This window comes from Anser cygnoides, chromosome 1 (assembly GCF_040182565.1).
Source record: "Anser cygnoides isolate HZ-2024a breed goose chromosome 1, Taihu_goose_T2T_genome, whole genome shotgun sequence".
Lineage (NCBI taxonomy): Eukaryota > Metazoa > Chordata > Aves > Anseriformes > Anatidae > Anser > Anser cygnoides.
Genome location: NC_089873.1, coordinates 90,526,796 through 90,548,820, shown reverse-complemented (window position 1 = coordinate 90,548,820; position 22,025 = coordinate 90,526,796). Strand labels below are relative to the sequence as shown.

General features: G+C 37.1%; 1 protein-coding gene across 3 annotated transcripts in view; it reads left to right on the top strand.

The window, feature by feature from the left end:
- The window catches only part of EPHA3 (EPH receptor A3), a 218,160-nt gene that overhangs the window by 19,192 nt on the left and 176,943 nt on the right, over nt 1-22,025 (top strand). Inside the window, exon 1 of one of the 3 annotated variants that reach the window (XM_048071648.2) lies at nt 14,952-15,088. The exons of the other annotated variants lie outside the window; for them this stretch is intronic. The gene's annotated coding sequence lies outside the window, so the exon portion shown is untranslated. Of the gene's footprint in view, nt 1-14,951; nt 15,089-22,025 lie in introns of those variants that run through there. 3 annotated transcript variants of the gene reach the window in all.

The following is a 22,025-nucleotide window of genomic DNA, read 5'->3' as shown; positions in this document are numbered from 1 at the left end:
AGAAAGGGTCTCCAGCTCTCTAAAAACAATTTTATTAGCTTCTGCAAGTTTGTGTCAGGTAAATCCAGCACAACTTGTTTGTGTCTGTGCGTGCCATTCCTGTTTACTGTAATGTCCATGTATATTGAAGCCAAAGAAAATCATGGAATTTCAGCGATGTTTTTAGAAGTTAATGAAATTCCTAGTTAAAATTAATTACTAGTAAATTGATATAGATCATGTACTGTGTTTTTGTAAGAGAACTAAGACTCTAAACTGTAGCCCTCAAAGTAGTGTGAAATTTTAAGCTTGCATAGTGAAATGTAATGAAATATAGTATGAAAACACCAGCATGTATCCTGTCTGAATAGGCGTTATTCTGTAAAATGATGACAACCTGAACATCATAAGAAAGAGACATCTTCTTTTTACAGCCCATTATTTATAGTCAATTAATTAAACCTGGTAAATATGTCTGCATCAGTCTCCAAGCTAACTAAAATATGAACTTAAACTTTAGTGGAAAAACATTATAATAAAGTTGTCACATCACACTGAAAGATTGCTAATAGCACAGTGGTGATTTACAAGGTAAAGGTAATAGAGCTACTCTTGAGGCTGTGATTCACAAATGAGAGTATTGGTGTTGTGCCAATTCTTCTTCAACGTGCAGCAGTGTTCTCATCTGAAGCCATAAATGTCAATATGTTGAGGAGGCTGACGTACAGAAAAAAAAAAAAGAAAAAAAAAATCTAGCCCAAGTGTTTAATAAACCTCTTATTAGGCTAATCATTCTATCTGATCTATACATGATATTGATTGATTTCTGGCAAAACGACCCAGATTGGATGGTTGTCATTTTCTGCATTCTATGGCTATTCTTTCTTCTTTTCGGTCTGACTTGGGTATATATAATAACAGCTTTCCAGAAATTCCTGAATATTCATGTTAAGATTTATAGCTCATTTGTATTCAACGATTTCCGTGTCCCACATAAGAACACTCTGATGGCGGTGTTTTAGTCCATGGTTTAGTAATATCACCCCGTAAGAATGTGATCTCTCCTTGAACCATCCCACACAGCCACAGCCTTGGCGTCAGGAACACCGATCTGGTCAAGCTTGTTAAAATCCCTTAAGTAACAAACATCGGCCCCTCTAGATACTCAATTAAGAATATAATAGCTGGCTTTGCTGAGGCTTGAGCATGATTGGCAGCAGTCACAAGGCCTGTATCCTGTACTACCATCTCCAGCACCTGCCTAGGCAACCTTTTTGTAATGCCAATCAGTCAAATACCAGTTCCATTTCTATAGGTTTCATTAAAGGGGAAAGAAAGAAGAGCTACTTAGTCTGTGTAGAGTATATTATTGATATGCTGATTAAGCATAACGCAAGTGATCATTAACTGCAATTCACGTAAATTACAGCAGCACAGATGTGGGGGTTGGGAGGATAAAAAAGCAAGTCACTTTAATAATGCACAATAGAAATGTGATGGATAATTCATACAGGACAAAAAGAGTAGAGTCTAAATCCTGCTCTGCATATTCATGTGAGTCGTTGTATTGGTTTCAGTATGATTTTTTTTTTAGTAAGAAAGATGTTTGTACTTTGAATCTATCTCCGTGTTCTTTGGGAAGTTTGGAAAAATGTCTTTGACATAATAGCAGTGCATTGTTCTGCTGTCACCCAAGTTGTGACTTGATATTTACATGTTTATCACGTATTTATGGACTTGAAATTTCTTGGGTGCTTGTTTTTTGGGTAGTTGGTTGAAAAGTAAAATAAATGTTTATTTATTTATTTCTTCCTTGTAGCTAGAGAAAAGAATGCTCTGGCATTTATTGTTATCAAGTAATAGATAATTATTTTAAAACAAACAAAACCCTATCTATACATGATCACAGTTAGTAAATTGTGAGCAAAATTTTAAAATACTGCTTGTGAAACAAAGATACAGCCTTTAATTATGAGAGAAGTTTTTTAGGTCCCTGAGTTTCTTCAGATCCGTCTGACTCAAGAGCTGGGTGTGCTCATTATCGTAAACTTTGGGGCACATATTTCAGCTGCTGACTGTACACTGAACTGTTTTGAAAATCTGGTGTGAATAATTTGCTCTTTCTTAGTGCTTGCTCTCATGATCATTTGGACAAAGCAAGACGTGGATCTCAGTAATGGAAACTTTAGTAAGTATTAGAGGAGGGAAGGATAACATTCCCTGTTTCTGTAATAGTTTGTGTTATGCGAGGAAGGCCAGAACATGCATGATGGAGATTGATGAGAGTTTTTCCATGAACCAGAATTGGGTTAGAATCAAAAATCTTAAGTGCAAATGAGGAAAATGTCTCCTTTCTTACATTTCAAAAGCCTGAAAGTAGTTTGTCACATTAGACTGTGTTACTGCCTACCCACGAAAGCAAAGCGAGTCTCCCTGGCTGCATTTGTTCTGGATGCAATAGTCTGCTAATGTGTGGCACAGTAAAAACTTTTCGGCCCTTTTTTGTGTGATATTGCAGACGAAGAAAAGTCTCAATAAATAAGCATTTGGCTATTGCTTGTGGCTAGATGAAGGTAGAGAAAAATTTGGTCACAGTTACATTTTGCCTGTGATTAAGGTACGCTTGGATAAACTGCATTCAGGAATCAGTTATTTAGGTCATTACGAACAGAAAGTTTTTCTGTTTATATGACAGAAGTTTTCAAGATTAATAAGTACTTCCATGAGTACTGGAAATAATGAGGCTTGTTTCCCTGTAGCTTTGCGTCTTGTGGTTCATTGCGTCCTGTGATTGAAGCTTTTCTAGCAGTAGGTCCTTACTGCGGGTGGGTTTCCTGGTGTCATGCTTCAGCCCTCCCTTCAGCTGGGTACACAGAAAGTTTCTTTACCTTACACGTCCTTGATTTTCACTCCCCTGCAGAATCTTAGGACAGCTCAGCCTTAAGTTGTACTTGAAACTGGCCAACAAATACAAAAATCTGTGAACTCACCTAAATCTAGTTTTCTTTCAATACTGATTGATATCTTCATTTGTGTGTATGTATATGTATATATATATATATATATACACACACACACACACATATATATATTTTGTCTGAGACACCAATCTTGTCAACTTTTAAGTGATATTGTATTTGAAGTGGGGAGTGTTACCAGACTCACAAGGTAGTAGTGAAAATGTGTTTCAAAATGTACTAAAAACATTATCAAACAATCAGTGTAAGACAAAAGATTGAAACTGAAAAATATCTCTATAAAATGCAAAAAGAAGTACTTTGCTTCCAAAATGAAAATGGGCATGTAATACATTTTCTTTTTCCTACTCGTTAGCAGTGGAATTTCCTTAGTACTTCTGTTAACATTCTGTTAAAACCAGGATTTATGTATGTTTTGCCTGAGGTCTGGTCTCCTTACAACTTCATGTATTTCCTACTGTCACTCTGCCTTTCAGGGCTTGTGTATCAGGTCTGAAATTTAAGCAGACTATTTTGGTGACTGAAAGTCAAACCAACCACTAGGAATTCTGTTTTTGTCAGTCATCGACTTTGTTTCGTCTTGCTCTGAATAACTGATTGAGAAAATGTTTTTCATTAATATATTCTGATTTTTTTTAACTTAAATGTCTGCTTTTGGTTTACATTGAAAGTATATTCCTTTCATTTTATTCTTCTTTCTTCAGAATAATAAAAGTGTATTAAAGGATTGTTTTTTTACTTTTCACAAACTCTTCCTTTCACCTCTGATTTCCTGTAATCAAAAATGCTCTTTGTCCTTTACAGACTTTTTTTTCCTACTGATAAAACTGTTTGAACATATTTTTATTCATAAGATATAAAGTGAATGATTTAGCTTTGCAGAGGTGTTTAGAAATCTGCCTGTACTAAAATCTGTTCATTCAGATTCACAGCCCAAATCAGAATACTTGAGTCCGTGGATGCTTCCTTTACACTAACTCTGAACGTGATGGATGAAAAATAAAAAGTATTTGTTTCGTACTTTTTCCCCTTTCTGATAGCTGCTGTTAGTAGTAATTTAAAGCTATGAGATATGTGAGATGGTTATGTTAATTATATGAATAGTGTTAGACAGCATTGATCAGTCCTGCTTTCTGAATATATGAAAATTTCGATGCCTACAGAAGCAGTACACGAGTATTCCAGAATAAGAACGTAGTTCAGATATACTTTAGCTGGCTTTGACTTTTGTTAGATTTTTGCTCAATCTCAGCTGCTTTCATTAAGCATGCATTTGAAAGGGAAGTTTAAATGCAAAAATTTAGCTGGAGTTGACTGAACAAATGGGAGAAATGCTTTGAAAAAGTTTGAGATTGCAATGTTAGTTCAAAATTATATTTACAACTTTCTTGCTATAAGTTGTCAGTCATTGTTACGAGAAAGAAATGTGGTTTTAAGATGTGGTGCACTGGAATATTCTTTATACATATTGATTTGAAAATTGTAGTCTCTTGTCTATTCATTCGAAAAATTCGGTTTGATCATAACAATACTGCATTTTGGTGCAATTTAAAAATAGCTTTTAACATAAAGTGAAAAGTGTGCTAATTTCTCATTAACATTAACAAAGATTCCATGATGTCATCATTGAGAGGGGGAGAGCCTTTTTTCCTTTCTTTTGAAATAGAAACAATAAAAAAAACCACAGCTAAATGTAAAATAAGTGCAGTGCTGTTGTTCCATTTTTATAATGATAATTACTGAGGGAAAAAAAAACATATTTCATTAGCCTCATCAGTCATTTTACTGACTGGTAATGGGTTGCTGAAGGTTGGGTATCAGTTTTCTGTGGTTTCCAATAAAAAAAAAAAAAAGCAGGTTCTGGCTTCTATTCCCAGACTTTAAAGATTGTATTTGGATTTGGAATTGCAGATACTTCAGCTTTTTTTTTTTTTTCTTTTTAGCTTTCAAAGCTTAGAAACGGCATCATTCCCCTCATGGGCAGAGTTTTATTTCTGTCAGTCCTGTCAGCATAAATGCAGGCCATTTGTGAGAAGTTCTCTCAAATGGCTTGATCACCATTAGATATTTTTCCCTTTGTAAAGAAATGCTTACTCTATAATTTTGTTCATTTTCTGTTGTGCTGAATTTATTCGCGTAAAGCAGAATAAAACAAAGTTAATAGAGTAACTGTCATGGAATGCTACAATATTTATCAAAGGGGCACGCTGCAGTTGGTTTTAAGACTGCTTTTACAACATCTAGATGATAATGCTAATTATAATCTCCATTTTAAAATGAACAAAAATGTTTATGCCAGATAGCATTCCTGGGTTTGTGCATTATTTTTTACAGTCTAGATGCTTTTGGTAGGTCTTTTTTTTTCTTTTTTTTAGATTTCTGAAAAATAACATGAAGTGAGTGTCATCGTGTAGTACAGTATTTTCTGGCAGGAAATTTAAAATGACTTTTGAAAGGTATCGAGAAGTAAAGGTATAAGTGCACTGATGACTTGCTGGGTCTCATGCTGAAAGGATGAGGCTGAGACTGCAGCAGTCTGCAGGCAGGAGAGGCACACATCAATTCACCCCCCACACCTCAGGCTGTTTTATTAAACATTTTAGTAAAACAGCCCAAAGATTGTGTTTGCAGATTTCCTAACCAAGTGTCCTTCCCAGACATAGCCCCTCGGCATCCATCAGCTGCAGCCCTGAGGGCTGGTGAGGAACCTCGGGCTGTGGCCTGAGGGAATGGCCGTGGGGTGACGGGCGGGCTGCCGCCCTGTCAGCACCCGTGGGCCACTACCACCCAAACGGGCTTTCTGCACTGTGCCTAGATGCTGTCTTAGGCATAACATAGTGATTAAATTCAGGAGATTTATTTGGGTCACTTGGTCCTTTTGTCCGTGTGTCGCTTTGCCCTTCGTAACTGCTATTCCTCCATGTCCCACAGACCAGAACTGCATTTCAGCTGTTGGATTTGCAGAGGCCGAAAAGGATAACTTAAGACATGCAGAACGGTTGATAGTTGCCTGCTAGCACGTGTACATATGGGCCAGTGCTGTGCTGCTCTGTGGTTTGTGTGCCATTGCATTAGACAAGTAGGGGCAGTCAATGTCATCCTTCCTCAAGGGGCTGGTGATTGATTTTAGTCAGGCTTCAGGGAAAAAGAGGAATCGCTCTGTCTATATTCTCATTTCTAAAGGACATAAATAAAAATCCCAAAGTGAATCTTTAAATCTACAGGACAATAATTGCTTGCAGTAGTTGTATTACTGAAGCTTTCTAAATTAGATGTGAGCTTTCTGTATAGAAATGCTAGGGAATGGTAGGAGATATGGTTCTCTTTTTTTTTTAATATATATATACTTTATCAGTTCTTTGACTTAGAGCATTTTGGGTAGATTTTAATGAACAATCTTTATTTAGGGTCTGTTTAGACTTCACTGATACGGACAAAAAGTTCTGGTGGGTTAAGTGCTTCAAGGTCTGATTGTGCTGTATAATTATTACTGGTTGAAAATGTCAGTGTTGTTTGTGGATCAGGCTGCAGAGTGATGTAATTAAGAATCTACTTTTCACTTGGTATCTTTTCTTAAACTGTGATATTGAAATGTGTCTCATTTTCAGACATGTAGGTTATCAGAGAAATGAAGAAATCTTTTGGAAGAGTTTCAAGGAGGCCACCTAGTCCACCCAGCCTCCTGCTCAACGCAGGACCCTTGCTAATGCAGCTACAGTATTGTGTTAGTGGACTCCAGGAAGCCTCTGAGGTGGAGATTCCACAGGCCCTGCGGGCAGCCTGTTCCAATGCTGCAGTCTTCTGAGTGACAGGCTTCTGCTTGATACCTGTTGGCATTTCTCAAGACACAGTTTGATGCCATTTTCTCTTATACCATCTGCTTCTACTGAGGAGAGTTTGGCTGTGTTAAGCCCCCTTCAAGATTTTGCAGTCTGCAATTAGATCATTGCCTGGCTTTCCCTTTACAAGACTGAACAAGCCCTGCTTCCTCACTTCATGTGTTTTTTCTCCCCTAACTGTCTTGGTATTGAGCAGTCTTACTAGTTGTAATGCTATGCTTACCGATGAACACGCGGACAATGCCTACTAGAATGGCAGAAAGGATCCAAGGACAGGATGAAGCAGGAGTGTACATACCTTGTCTATGTACTGATTAGGTGTTTCAGTCTAGAAACAGTTTACAAGCAACATCACATTTTATTTTAGGTATTTACCCTTTACCACCCAGAGGTTTGACAAGTAGAACCAAAATGGGTTCTGGAGGAGTTAAGATTTCTTGGGAAGAGATAGTAACAGCATACTGTCTCTTAGGTCTCCACAGTTCCTAAAAATTAGAAGTCTTGTCCTATACTAGCTTGTTTTCCAAAACCTCTTGTGAGGGAAGATAAATTTGTCTAGAATCTGAATGTTTTCTTTTCCAATCTGACAAACATTTTCCATGGTAGCTGAGGATCTTAAGCTTGTGTTTTCTGCCTGAAGGGGAGATTTCATATAAGATTCAGTGGCCAGGAGCATTTTAAGGACAATACTTTTTTGATTTGAGTGGTTTGGTTTTTTTGTTTGCTTGTTTTTAAAAAAAAAAGTCAAACAAATGTTTCCTGAGGGTGAATAGGGCACAAAAAAAGAGGGATGAGGTAATAATGGAAGCTAAACTGAAGTGAAAATGAAATCTCTGGGTGGAATGACAGTCAAAGCATATGTGGAGAGAGGTGTTAAGTGTGAGGGCGAGTGAAGACTCTAGATTGAAATCTGTAGAAAGCAACCCATATTTAAACTGCTGGTGGAGCTATTTCTGCTGCCTTCAATCTGGAAGACATGGATCTTTATTCCCTACTGTTGCATGGGAAAGAAGATACCACAACAGCCTTCGTCTTCCAGAGGCAAGGCAGGACCCTTTGGTTTCTGCTTCTGAAGGAGAGAGCTTGGGTTAACTGCTAGCATCCCTCTGACTCCTTCCTTCAAACTGCAGTGACGTTTGTGCCTGTCATCTCTTCAAAACACTGCCTTCCCGAACCTGTGTGTAAATATTTGCTAGGAGTTCAAATAAACAGGATCCTTGCTTTTCCCCTTTTCACAGAGCACAAAATTAAAATCCCAACCAGAACTTCAGAAGTTAATTTTCTTCGTGGCTGTGTAGTTTCATACATTATGTGCAGTGCATTCCATCAAACTTACGGGATGTGTAACCTGGCAAAGCAAACATTGCTACTGGAACTTGAGCGTTTATATTCCCTGATATCCTTGTGTTACCTGTTTAACTTTCTTTAATATTCTTGTGACAGTTTATTAATAAATGTAATGTATCCATGACAGTAATTTAATTTTACTCTGAAACCTGGTAATAAATGTTTGAACTGTACAGCATTTATGTCGAAGTGTTTTAGCCTGACTAAATGTTTAGAGGAGAGGCTGAGCTGTGCTTCTCCTGCTGGCACTGTAATTTAGCAGCGTATATTCAAAAGTAAATGGTTTTCAGATTAGAACATCCTCTTACAATGAAACCATCCAGAGGGGTGAACATTAATGAGACTGGTAGAACAGTACTATGCAGATGAAGGACAGATGGGTGGAGAAGTAGTCTATGCTCAAAACGAACGTGCAGCCCAGGTGGAAACTGAACTGCGTGACTGATTTGCTAGGACAATATGACTTCTGCATAATTTCTGTTTTGTAGACTGAAAACTAACGCATGCAAATACACAGGGGTATTGGCTTTAAAGCACGGAGTTCCCAACAACAATTCACAAATCGTGGAACAAACCGGTTACTGAACTTCAGTACTGTGAAATCTTCAGTTTACATGCTATTTTAAGAGGCGGTTGTGCATTGTCTTTCTAATGCTGTAATAGAAGGTGGATTGTGGGTTACCCCACTTCTGAGCCTCTGAGGAGTTTGTGGTTTTAAAGCATTGATAACTAAAATGAAAGCAGAAACTGAGCAAATTATGGAAGTAGAAAGTAAATGCGGAGTTTTGGTGTTTTTAAGATTTTAGGAAAACTGATAGATGTGTGGCATACTAAATCTTGAGAATTCAGTTGCATGTGACTGCACTAGTGCAGTGTCTTAATTTAGAAGGTGGAGGGCAGCATTGAACTCAAAGCTAACTTATTTTGTTAAACCACTTATTAATAGAGATGCAAATTGAAAGATCTGCAATTTGTGTTGTGTAGGTTAAAAAGTGGTGACTTTGAGGACTGAGCAAAGAAAATAAGGTTTTACTTGACTGAGAGTTTTGTTTTAATAGGAAGAATGGCAGATCTCTGTATACACGGTGTAAAAGACTATATATCTATTATTAAGTACATAATCTGTTCAGGTTTCTGTCCTTTTAGAAAGTGAAAGAATTCAACAAAGGGGCAAGGAACCATCTGAACTGAAGGTATGCCCTCAGATTCTTTTGCAATGACTGATATACAGAAGTTTGCAGGATTGTCTGCCATCCTATTTTATGTTATATATAAAATTTATATTTAATTGTTTCTGACATGTTTGGAAATGAACTTTTTAAAAACCATATGCATTTTAACTGGTGCATGTTAGAATTATTTACAAACACTGGTCAAATGTGATGTGTGTTTGTTTAACCTAGTTTACTAGTTGAGTTAAAGGCAGTACTGTGACCAAATGTAAACAAGTTTTGGCATGGCCACTTGCAATGTGTTTTATTTATAAATCAAATTCATTTAGTAAGAAGGGCACTGGCTTTTTTCTATTTGGTTATGCCTTGTTTGGAAAAACTGATTTAAATATACAGATTCAAGCCTTCCTTTTGCATTCTTCTGTAAAACAGAGATTTTTGAATTAAAACCTTGCATCTCCTTTTCTTCTTATTTTCGTGTTCAAATTCAGTAAAAGGTCCTCATCCGGAAGAGGCCTAGGAAATAGACAAGAATCAGTCCGCTTACAATTTCTGTTCCTTTTATTTATAAAACAAAACAAAAGCAGGGAGAAAAACAAAACTATGCGTGATAGCATTCCATTCAACTTACCTTTTTACTGTTAAACTTCCCTCCTTTGCCATTACAGGAAAAACACAATAATCTTCTCGTATTTCTTGCCAGCAAATGCTTTGGTCCAACTTGTTTTGTCGTCTTGTTTCATATATCCACGTTGTACCAACTGCATGGGAGGAGTCTGCGGAATGCAGTTAAATGCCAGACCGAGCATCTACTGAAGTCCCAAAAAGGATGGGAACAGTGTAGAGGTTTTCTCCAGTGCTTTGCTATGGATTGCACAGAATTAATTCTGTGTGTTCTCAAAGTTGGGGGAACAATTTTATGTATATGACTGTATACCTTAGCTATTCTTTTGAGACACAAGCATTCTTCACTTGATTTGTTGACAGCCTTCTATCAAAGGTTCACCTGGTTTGAAGTCATCTTGTGAGATCCTGGGGAGATTGACGACAATGCAGGGATGTTCTCTGAATGTGGTGTTGGTGTGCAGCTCTGGGACCTTTATCTGTGTGTATGCAGATGCATGCTCACATGCACTGCATTACTAAAAATGATTATAAAAATATATGATTGAAAAAAAAAAAAGAAAATTTACACAGTTACAGTGTTAGAATTGCATCCTGCCACATTTAATTCCTACATGGGTCATGTGAGAAGGGCTTTCACTGAGCTGCTCCACTCAAGCTGTAGTCCACTTTAACGATTTCAGTACCTACGTGGAGGACAGCCATTAAAAATGTCCAACTCAGGAAAAGCCTCTAGATAAAGCTCTGCATCCCTAAGCATAGTCAGAGGAGCACCGGATTAAAAAAAAAAAAAGACACAAAGTCAGACTTGCTCATTTCTCACTTGCAAAGAAATGATTTGTTCTAGCAAACTTCCTTTGATTTTGGTGGGTTTCTGAGGTGTGGTACCATAGTACTTGGTTGGAATTTAAAAGGCCTTACAAGTATGTGTATGCTTGAAAGTCAGTGTTTATGTTCCTAGCAATTAAAATCCTTGTGAACATCTCAAACATGTGATTCTGCATTTGAGAGGAATGTGTGTATGTATTTACTGTATTTTCCATCAAAATGTGATTCTGCATCCCAATAAAAAAAAGCAAAACAAACAAAAATGTATTAACAGCATTTGAAAATTACGGGGGGGGGGCGGGCAGAACTTCTGCAATATCTTCTATTAACGATACAGAGGAAAGTGTTACAGGACTAAAATACTGGAGGTGGAGGTGGGAAGTGCCCAGCTGCTTCTGAATATATATGTAACAGAAGACTTTTTCAGGTTAAATATGTCAGATGACAAGATGATGTTAGGTGGTCTTTGCTCTGTGGCCTCACAAGCAATGCCACAACCATTCTGATAGCTGACATAGTTAACTTCCCATCTGTATGGTTTTAACAATGTGGAGTAGTTGAAAAGGTTTATATAGAAAAATGAAAGAGGAATAATGAAAAGGATGTCTAGAATAGTGACCCAGGTAAATTGCCTAAACTTAGTTCTTAGCAGGAGACAATTACTTTTATCATATCAAGTCTGTCACATTGGACAATCTGAAAGCTGGACAAAGCTCTAAGGTCTGTAGTGTACTGAAGTTGTTGTTAACCTACCCATGAACCCATTTTAGTCATAGGAATTGTTGGATTTACATTGTAACTAAGAGTAAAACACAGCTATGTGCAAGTAATGCTCCTGCATTGAACCAGAGACTGCATAATGCCTTTTTTATTTCCTACCTCTGTCATCCTAAATGTGAGTAATGGTTTGTAAACGTGATGTACCAAAATGAATATAAACTGTTATAATTTGGCAGCACATTTTTGTGACATGACATTCAGTGGGGTAAAGTCATGTCTGGAAAGGACAGAGGTGAACTAAGTGTCTGAAGAGAAATCATTGGTTCAAAACGGTTATTAAATGCCTTTGTTGTGGAAGAGAGGATGAATACAGAAATGTAATAAGTAATCACCGATGGGTTGTGTGAGCAAGGTCCATAGTGTGTTGGGAGACTGGAAAGGTTATGGAATGGTTAATGACAATATTAAAATGACAATACAGTAAGACTGCCAAAAGGTCAAAATAAATAATAAAGACATATTGTAGTATCTGAGAGAAACAGGGCAATAAAAAAAAAATAGTGAAGCATCTTTAGAAATAACCCAGGATAATTTGATTAACATAGAATTTGCATAAAACCATAATTAAATTAGAGTTGTTTCTGTATCCACAAATTTCTAAAAATGTGTAAACCAAGAGTAATGCAAGAAAGATCATATTGGGCTAACTGACTGTGGGGATGGTTTAGCATTAGCTTGTTTCGGTGACCTTTGGCATTTTGTGCATGGAAAAGAGCGGGAATACTATGGGGGAAAAACAGTAGGTAACAGATGCTGTAGGTTATAGCAATGTAATAGATGTCTACAGCAAATGTTGCACAGAAGGAGATGGAACTAAGGAGAAGAAGAGCCCCAGACAGTAAATTCAGGAAGATGGAGGAAAAAGCAAAATGAAGTATCCATATTTGTGGATGAAGCAGAAAAGATGATGGAAAATAGAAAAAGAAATGTACTATGTCACTATATGAAATATTTGGGTTCTGAACAAAAGACAAGCTTCAAGCCAAAGAGATCATAGAGCATTTGCATTTGTCTAAGCAATCTTACGTTAAAATATACAGCTATGTATGAGCAACCTGTACACTGAAAAAGCCAGCCAGCAGCTTTCTCCTGCTGTTTGTTAAACCAGCAGAAGAGAATCCACGTGTGCTTCATGCCCATGGTCTTTCTGGCAAGATGGTCCTTCCTCTCCAAAGGGCTCTCCGTGCTCCCCAAAGGTGGAGATAACCAGGGGGCTGTGCTCAGAGCAGTGTCTCTTCCCGTAGCAGCCCTCTCCAATGCTTTCAGAAGTTTGACTTAGTTGATGAAGTATAAACTTGCCATCAGCTCTGACTTTTAATAAACAGTGCTTGTAAAAGCTTATCAGTGGTTTTAAAACAGTCTGCGTTGCTCTGTATCTGCAGGTCTGTTGTTTCTCTGGTGTTCAGTGAAAAGTGTGATTAAAAAAAAAAAATGAAAAATTGGGATATCCTGTGCTGTTTGAAACCACTGTTTTACTGCTGGGAATTCTCTACTTTTTTTTTTTTTTTTTACAGTTACTTTATTCCAAGGTTTAGCAGATATCTTAATGGGTCAAATGAGTATAGAATTCTGTCCAAAAATATTACCATATATAGCAAAATTTTTATTCTTTATCCCCATTGTTCTGAACCTAGTAGAAGCTCTCTGTGGTCTTCTTTCTCTGAAGGTCACATAAATGTGGATAACTTTATGATCCATCCACACACTCACCTTTTTGCCTGATGAAGTACTTGAAAATGCAGATGATGGATGTGCAAAGTTGTGTATAGTTGATACTATATGCAGCCTTTTCAGCATACAAACACATACCTATTTCATAGCCTTACAGCACATGCTTGTTATCTGTGAGCTGCATAAATCTTGACAGTTTTGGTTTATAATGAGTTTGTTTCATGAATTGATTTTCAGGTGCTTTCAGCCGTAGTTTCACAAAGATTGTTTCTGGAAGGCTGAAGAGAAAACTCTAGAAGAAAGTAGCTAACTAAATGTCATGTATATCTTGTGAAAATTAAATTTTTGCCCCAGTTGACTCTGGCAGAGACAAAAGGATGATATAGTCACAGTTGTAGAAGGACTGGATGTCAGACCATGATGTAGGATGTGTGTGTGCAGTATAACTTGTATTACATCTGTCCGTCTATGCAGGAATTGACTGAGTCCACTTGGCCATGGGAAATTGTTGCTTTGGTATTCTTTAAGGGGTTTTTAGGTTTCTTTCTGCTTTGCATAAGAGAAGACTTTTCTCTGGGTCTGGGGAAGAAATATAAAACATTTGGTTAACATAAAAGTTATTACATCTCCTTTCCCCGTGGATCTGTCAAAAGAAACTGCACCACTTTCAGAGGGTTCCTAAAATCCAGTGGTATGAAGGTGAAATCAGATGTCAGCAGCAGGTCAGGGAGCTTAGTAAAAGTGAGTCTAGTTCTCACTTATGTCTTTAAATGTCAGCTTGCATTTTTCTGAGTGCAAGTATTTTTTCAGTCTGTCCGTTCATCTTTCTACATGTTTTGCTTTCCTTATTAAGACTTCCAACTGAGGCATATGCCATTTTTCCTTTAGCTTGCATGACTTGTCATGCAGAGGTTTCTAGCAGCTCATTTAGAGCAATATTCTTGCGCCAGAAATGCAGCTTGTACTGGAAGGAGGGAAGGATGCAGGGAGCAAAGACCTCCATGTATGTGTTGGAAGCAGAAAAAAAGAAAGGGGTGAGTGAGAACTGAGGATGCAGGGAAAGTGTCTGCGCAGTTTAATGGCATGCAGATTGCTTTTTCTAGGGAATTTAGGCAATTTTCTAGAGTATTAATGTTTGGGTGCTGTGGCAGTTACTTCACTGAAGAATTTTACTTTATCAGATGTCTATGATATGTACGTGCACTTGTGAGAGGGATTTACCCCTTCATTAAAAGCAGTATTTTGGGATTTAAACCTGAATAAAAGTGGTTGCATCATGGAGACTAAAGTTCCCTCATCATCTTCTCTTTCTGCTTTTTGTCCCTAGTCCCCCAGGACAGAAACGGAGGTGAAGTTTCTGCTGTTGATTTTCTGGAGAAATCAATACTTTGATCTGTAAGGGGCTCTTTTTTTTTTTTTTTTTTTCGTGTGTGTGTGAATGCGATGTATCAGTTTAGGACTTTAGATTCACGCATTTCAGACAAATTTTATGGAAGAAGAGTTTGTTCCCATGTGATGTTATTTAGTTCCTTCTGTGTTTGTTTCTGATGTGCTAAGCTGTGGAAGATCTCTCTCAGCTGTGGAATAAGGTCTTGCTTTGCATTTTGAGGATGGTAGCACCAGCAGGTATCAGTTACCATTCAAGAGGAGTCTCAGGTGCTGGCAGTTTTGTAATTTGTGAATTCTTTTGAGGACAAGTTTTGTTTTGTTTTGCCTCTCATTTGTGCTGTAGTAGTATTAGAGTGAAAAGAAAAGCTGTTCTCCATGTTGCTGATTGCCTTGACTGGCAGCCAGTAGAAAAAGTCCTGACATTGCTACCAGGTTGCAGCAGATAAGTACATTGTTGTAATTTCCTACTCTGGAGATACAGGTAAGTTCTAGGGAGTATGTATTACATGTTTTAGTAATTTGGTTAAATCAATAACAGGGAAATAGAGTGTTTTCATCACTTCCATTGCAGAAAGTCTGCCTTATGAAGGATTTGCTGCTGATGGACTGATGTCTTGATGCTTAGTGCCAGATGCTAACGTGGTAGCTCTACTTTCTGAGTAGAAATTCCTGGTTGGAGTAGGAACTGTTACCAGTCATTTAAAAACAGCAATAATGTTCTTCCCCCGCCAACAGCTCTGGGAGCCTGGTAATAGCTTATGGCATTTGGTTAAAATTATTAGCTGAAGTATATGGCACTCAATATAAAAATATCTTACAGATCAAGGATATTTATTGTTACAGGTTGCTATACAAATCTTGTCTTTTCATCATGCAAACGTGTCCAGGATTTTAAGTATATGCAAACTAATTTTAAAAAGAATCTCTTAAAAGACCATGAAATATGGATATTTTGTCATAAACTAATGTTTATTACATTAGAACCTGCAGCGCTAAGCAGTGTGTTGGTGTAGCGGAGTAGTCAATAGTAGCAAATGTGAACTGAAGGAACTGCTGTCAAGTCTTGGAAACCAAATTTTATTTTACTGGAAATGAAAAAAAAAAAAGTTGTACCATTCCCAAAGAAAGTATTAAGTATTAAAATAATTCAGTTTAATTCAAATGAAAGCTGCAGATCAGATCAGTGTATCGATATCATGTTCTTTATGATTTATGGTTCTGGAATGAATGTGAAATTAACCTAATAGGCATTGATCTCGTACTGTAATGTATTGACAATGTGCAATGTGATATCTGTCTTCCAGATTTTGACTGCTTTCTTATTGCTCTTAAAGGTTATTCCTTCTAACTTGACTTTTTTATTTCTTAATGTGAAGAGAGAAGTGAGCATTCTGGCCTTGCTCTCCTTACTGTTGTGAACAATTTGTTTGGCTTCATTGGTGTTAGGTGATTTGCTCTGGACTATTTTCCCTTTAATTTTCATCTGAAAAAGTAAGTCTTCATCAAATGCCTCACTTCAGAAGTCTGCATAGCAAAATAAGACTTTTTTCATGATTATATGTATAAAAGTCTCACCATGTATGCAGAGGTAAAATCTGGGTGATAAATTTCTTTGCCTGGATCATTTTACTTGCTCTATATTCACTGATCTATTTCCATTAAGTTTATTGCTTTCATTTCATGGCTCTGAATAGTTTCAAATCGCTTCTTTGAAAAATCATCAAATCACATAAGTGTGTTTTATTTTATAAACTTTGCAATTTAAATTGCCATATAGGCTGCAGTTAGACATCACAACAGTGTTCAGTTTAATGTTAGTTTTTCATAAAATTACCTCTAGCTATTTGGTGCTTGTAGGCATAGGAAAACTGTTCTAGATACTGTTCAGAGCTTTTGGGTATTTCCCTGATCCATTCAGATCTGTTCTAAGGAATAGCTGCAAGGAATGGCTGCAAGGAATAGACATATAAATGCCTCTCCAGTGTCACTTCCATAGTGAAGGAGAAAAAAACACAATATTGTCTATCATATTGTCACATATTGTACAAAATCCTTTTGGGGTTGGACTTTCTTCCTAAAAATAATAGGCATTTCAGACCACATAATAGCTTCAGGTGAGATGTAGGCATATGGTGTGCATTGGGAAAAAGTCAAATTTATCAAGTTTAGATTCATAGTGCTTCTGATCATGGCAACTTAGTTTTAAGAAACAGAGGGTGTTATTCCATATTTTAAGCCTGGTCAAATTCTAATTTCTAGCAGTAAAGTGTAGTAAAATGAGTATTTCTTGAGGGAAGAGAAGGAACTGTTACTCTTGTACACTAGTAACTTGCAGTGGCATTGATTTAACAGCTCTAATCTGAATCGATTCAGTATAACACAGAGTGGTTCTTATATAGGTCCTGCTACGGGTTGGTGTATGGGGCTTGGTTTCGTTCTGTGAACTCCTGTCATGGAGTCTTCTGGTAGTGTTGAAGTAAATCCATTTAGGATATCAAAGTCATGAGAACAGAATGTGCTTGTGACTGACAGGTAATTTGCAATGAGCTTTTCCAGGGCTGCAGCATAATTTCAATAGCAGCTATAATCATAGAGTCTGAAGGGTTTTGAATGTGTATGCGCGCTTTAGTGAATTTTTTTTTCTTCTTTGTTGATTTAAATATTAATAGGAAATTCACTGGGTGCAAGTCTGATCTCAATTATACTACCTTTTACCATAACATTACTCAGTTGATTTCAGAGGAACAGCTCTTATATGCTGTAGTTACACTGGTATATAAGCTGTTCTGGTTTTGTTTGGTTTTCTTCTATTTTACGGCAGGCTTTCCTCATTGTAAGAGAATAAATGCTTATTTTAGAATATTGTTAATAAAATCACATTTTCTTCTCAGGCAGTCACTACACAGAAGTGAGCAAATCTATCTAGAATCCTGACTTAATAAAGCTGTGCTGTTGATACAGCACGTCATTGTGTCAGGCTAATTTTGCAGGTTTCTTGCAACTAAGAACCATCCTTCTCACTCCCCCCCCCCCCCCCCCCCAGTGTTTTCCCCCTTTTTCTTTTAAAGCACAGGCACATCAGTGGTTAATGTGAAATACTATCATTTTCCAAAATGAGTAGTCTGTATTATTTAGTGGTAATAACAAGAGAATTTGTTCATTGCATAGCTGCAGTGTCTCACTAGTATGGTTTTTGTTTTTTGCAAAAAGAAATGAAATGCCAGACAGCCCTTGGCTGAAAACAAACAAACCAAACAACAACAACAAAATTTTTGGTGGGGTGTGACAAGGTGAATAGGAAAGTCAAGGAGAAAATAGTTTTTTGTTTCCTGATGGTGATTTGTGCCACTTGCTGCAGTATCAAATAAGAGTGAAAATTAAACAAATGGTATAAGAAGTAAAATTACTAAGATATGGAATTTTAATCTGAGCTCTCATACCTTGAAGCATGATTTTTACTGTATGTTTCAAAAATGTGGAGATTCTTGATATTTGGAAATAAATAACTTGTATAACCGTTGTTGCTATACTCCCTGGACTTTGATTCTCAGATTTTGTGTCAAGTGATTTTGAGCAGAAATTCTTTAATTTTCTGTTAGTGTGGTTTGACACATTTGACTACAAGATAATCTTATGTTATCACTTTCAAAGAGTAAATTGGCTACCAGTAAAGAGCTTAAGGTAGGCGTTTTTGTTTAAAATTAACTAGTAAACTTATTCAAGGATGCTTCACCAGGATCATATTAAATAAACTTAGGGTATTGGACCTACAAATGCAGAAACTTGTGTGAGCTATATCCGTAGGCATCCTCAAGAATGTCAGAGGGTAACTTGCAGCAAAATCCATGTATTTGAGCTTCTGTGAGCAATTATGACCATTTGTCTACATTATATAGAGTTTATCACAGAGTGGAATAGTGTGGTCCCTGGAACCTGGGGACAGGAAAAATAAGTTGTGAGATTCAAAAGATACCACAAATGCTTTAGCACGTGTAAGCTTAGCTGGAATTCTTTCAAGGCAGAGCTTCAATTCAGGAAATGCAAATGTTGGAGTTTGGTGGAATTATCCCAGCAAAAATCTGAAAGAAGTAGCAAAAATTCCATTCCAGTGGATGAGGGACTCATTTTAGGAAGAAAAAAGGTGTTTTATCATGGAGGATTGAGGATGGCTGTTCAGTATTATGTAACACCTTGCAATTCTCTACAAAATTGTTTTCAATGTTACTTTTCATTTGCGAAACGTGATCTGTGTGCTGTGCACCCATGATACATTTATGGCTGATATATTTATCAGCTGTCATAACGACACAACACATTTTAGAGTTTTAGCATTTTATTGCATGTATTTGACTTAAAATGCTTATTCATCTCCTTTCATGGTCAAGTAACTGTATGTCATACATCAGAGGAAAACAGAAAAAGGATCATCTTTGGTGTTGTCTTTTATGACTTGCAGCTTGACACTAAAATAATTTTCTTGCCATTTTTAAATTTGCGTAAGTATAAAGAATGAACATGACCCTCCATACAAGGTTTTTGTAGGATCAAAGTAGTTAACATTGTATTTCAATCACATCCATAGCTGTTAAAGCTTATATCATGAAAAATTCGCAGACAACATTCAACAGGGGAGGACTGCGGTGTGATAAGAGAGGACAGGATATTAAAAGAGATTATATATCCAAAAAAGAGATATTTACTGTACTCAGAAGCTGCAGCACGGATGTCGAAAAATGAAAATGGAAAATTAGCCTGGAAATGACTTGCAGATAAAAAAAAAAAAAAAAGAAAAAGAAAAAACTCAATACAATTGAAGGTCAAACAGTGACAAATTTTGCATGTGAGTGAGAGACAGGGCTTTGTTAGTTCCTCTGGTTTTCTGTTGCTCTCTGAACTTACTTCCCACTGGTCTCGAATGCTGAGACAAACTTCCTTAGTCCTCTCCTCAGGCATTCTTGAGGTGTATTTGGGTCTGTGGCCATGGTAGAGGCAACAGTGCAATGTGGAATTGGATGCACAGTCTCCCAGGCTTTCCCAGAAAACTGAATTGCAGACTGTTTTAAGATCATGAAATAAAATAGCCCCCAGTTCTATTTTTCTGGGGCAGTTCTCACTGTCAGCCACACCTCTTCACCCTAAATTTTACGTATTTAGCTCTGGGTAACTGACACAGCATTTCACAGCATCTCTGAATTTGTCCCAGAGTTTGTCATAAATACCTGATAGTTCATTGTCCTGTTGTCTTTAGCCTGCTTGTGCAAATGCAATGAACAGGATTTTATTTTCTTCTATAAATACTGGTTTACTCAAAGCAGATGTTTTATCACAAAGAATTTGAGGGAGTAGCACTGAAGAGATGTGAATTAAAGCCTCTTGAGAGGAGCACTGTGTGGAGAAAAAACTGAGGCATGTGGGGGAAAACTAGTCCGGTAGTATTTGTGCCACCACAGCTGACAAACTGAATGTGTTTGTTTTGGTGAAATGCCCTGACAGTAGTCAGTGTCATTTATGTAAGGTGACTGAGATGTTATGATGGAGCTCAGAGTATAATTTGTTGTATTAAACTGTTTTATGGTAAGATTTCATTAGTTCCTAAACAATATCTGAATGTAATAAAATAGGGAGAAAATATTTGTAGGTAACTCTAGTACTAAAAATGAGTGCTGGGAGAGCTATAAGACACAGAATTAGGTTGAAAGGGAACAGGTGGATCAGAAGCAGAAGTACTTTTTAGGGATTGGTACAAAGGCTCATTACTTTCCCCTCAAAAAGTAACAGTCTAGAATATGTCTTCAAGCTTGTCTTTGCATCTCTCTCCCCTTATCTGATCTATGAAGTACACAAAAAGAATGCTATAGGCAGAAGAGAGTTAAAATAGCCAAGGCTGTAGCTGGGTACCCCAGCCTTATAGGACACCCTGTTGGAGGGGAGATGGCGAGCAAGCAGCAAACCCATTCCCCTCAGGACTGACTGCTGGTAGTTCTGCCTCGATACAGCTAGAGCTCCTGCAGCAATGGGTGTAAGCTGAGTGGATATTGCATTAGTATCTACATGTTCAATAGTCCTCTTTAATGCTTTTAAAGCTTGCTATTGTGGGCTTCTCAGAGAGAAGTTAATAGGCCTGTAAGAATTGTGGTCAGGGGTGCTTTTTATAGTATTAGACTGCTTTGTAGCTTTTTTATAGGGATAGGTATTTTCATTTCAGACCTTCTAACCAGGTATCACACACAAAAGCAAACTAAACCTGACTAAACTGGGAAAATTAGAGACATAAAAGGATATTTTTCCATCCCCTAGATGAGCAGGCTTGAATCCCTCGAAAATTAGAGACATAAAAGGATATTTTTCCATCCCCTAGATGAGCAGGCTTGAATCCCTCAAGTACATATTCTAATACTTTGTTCAACCTAATTTTAAAATTCCAGCTAATGGGGTTTCCTCTGGGAGATCTTCTTGCAGTCTGCTTTATACGTCTCCCTGTTATGAATTATTTGCTAATAATCAGTCTTTTATTTCTTAATGGGATTTCTTTTAAATGAGTACTTTTTGAATTTTACCCTAGTGAATCATAGGAAATAATTCCTTTTGTATTTGTTTGCTCTTTAATTAGCTGTTGCGTGAACATTTTGGTTTTGCTCTGTTTAGCAAAAATAGCTTTCTAACTCTGATCAGTCTACCTGATTTTTCTTTTTTTTTTTTTCTTTTGGTTCTCTCCCAGCATTGATCCTCTTCTGTTAACAGACAAAAGCAAGTTCACTGGTCAGTTTTGAATTGATGGAAGTGTAGTTATCATTTGAAGGAGACTAAAAAGTGTTCCACTTAAGCAGGTGCTGATCAGCAGTGAAGGTCAAGTGACTATTTGTGAGAATGGGCATGTGTGAATTAACAGTGGTTGCAGTGGGATTGCTGAAGTGAAATTAGTGATTCGATGGTCTCAATTGAATCCAAAGTGTTTGAAAAATGATTGTTCTTTTTGAAAGTAATAGTTCACTAACGATGCATTCGTTGCTTGCATCCTGTTTGTACATAAAACTGAACATACACCGAACTCTGATAGTTTGGAAATAGTTGAAAGGAGGAAAAAAACATAGTAGGAAGTGCTAGGCACTATTTATCACTTGAGGGGAAAATACTTGTTTTCATATTTTGATATCATCAAAGGAAATCATCCTTGCACGGGGGATGTAAGAACCCTTCTAAGTTTGGGTTTTCACAGCTTGGTTATGTCTGGCTCCAGATTACTTGATTTAGTGAACAAAAGGAAGTTCCATGAGATGTTTTTTATAAACATTTTAGCTAATATCCATTATAAACTTAACCTTACATTTCTAAAATATGTGACTCCATATAAACCAGATTAAGCCAAATTAAGGTTTAAATAACCTTTTTCATTAGTTTTACTGCTTTAAAATCACTGT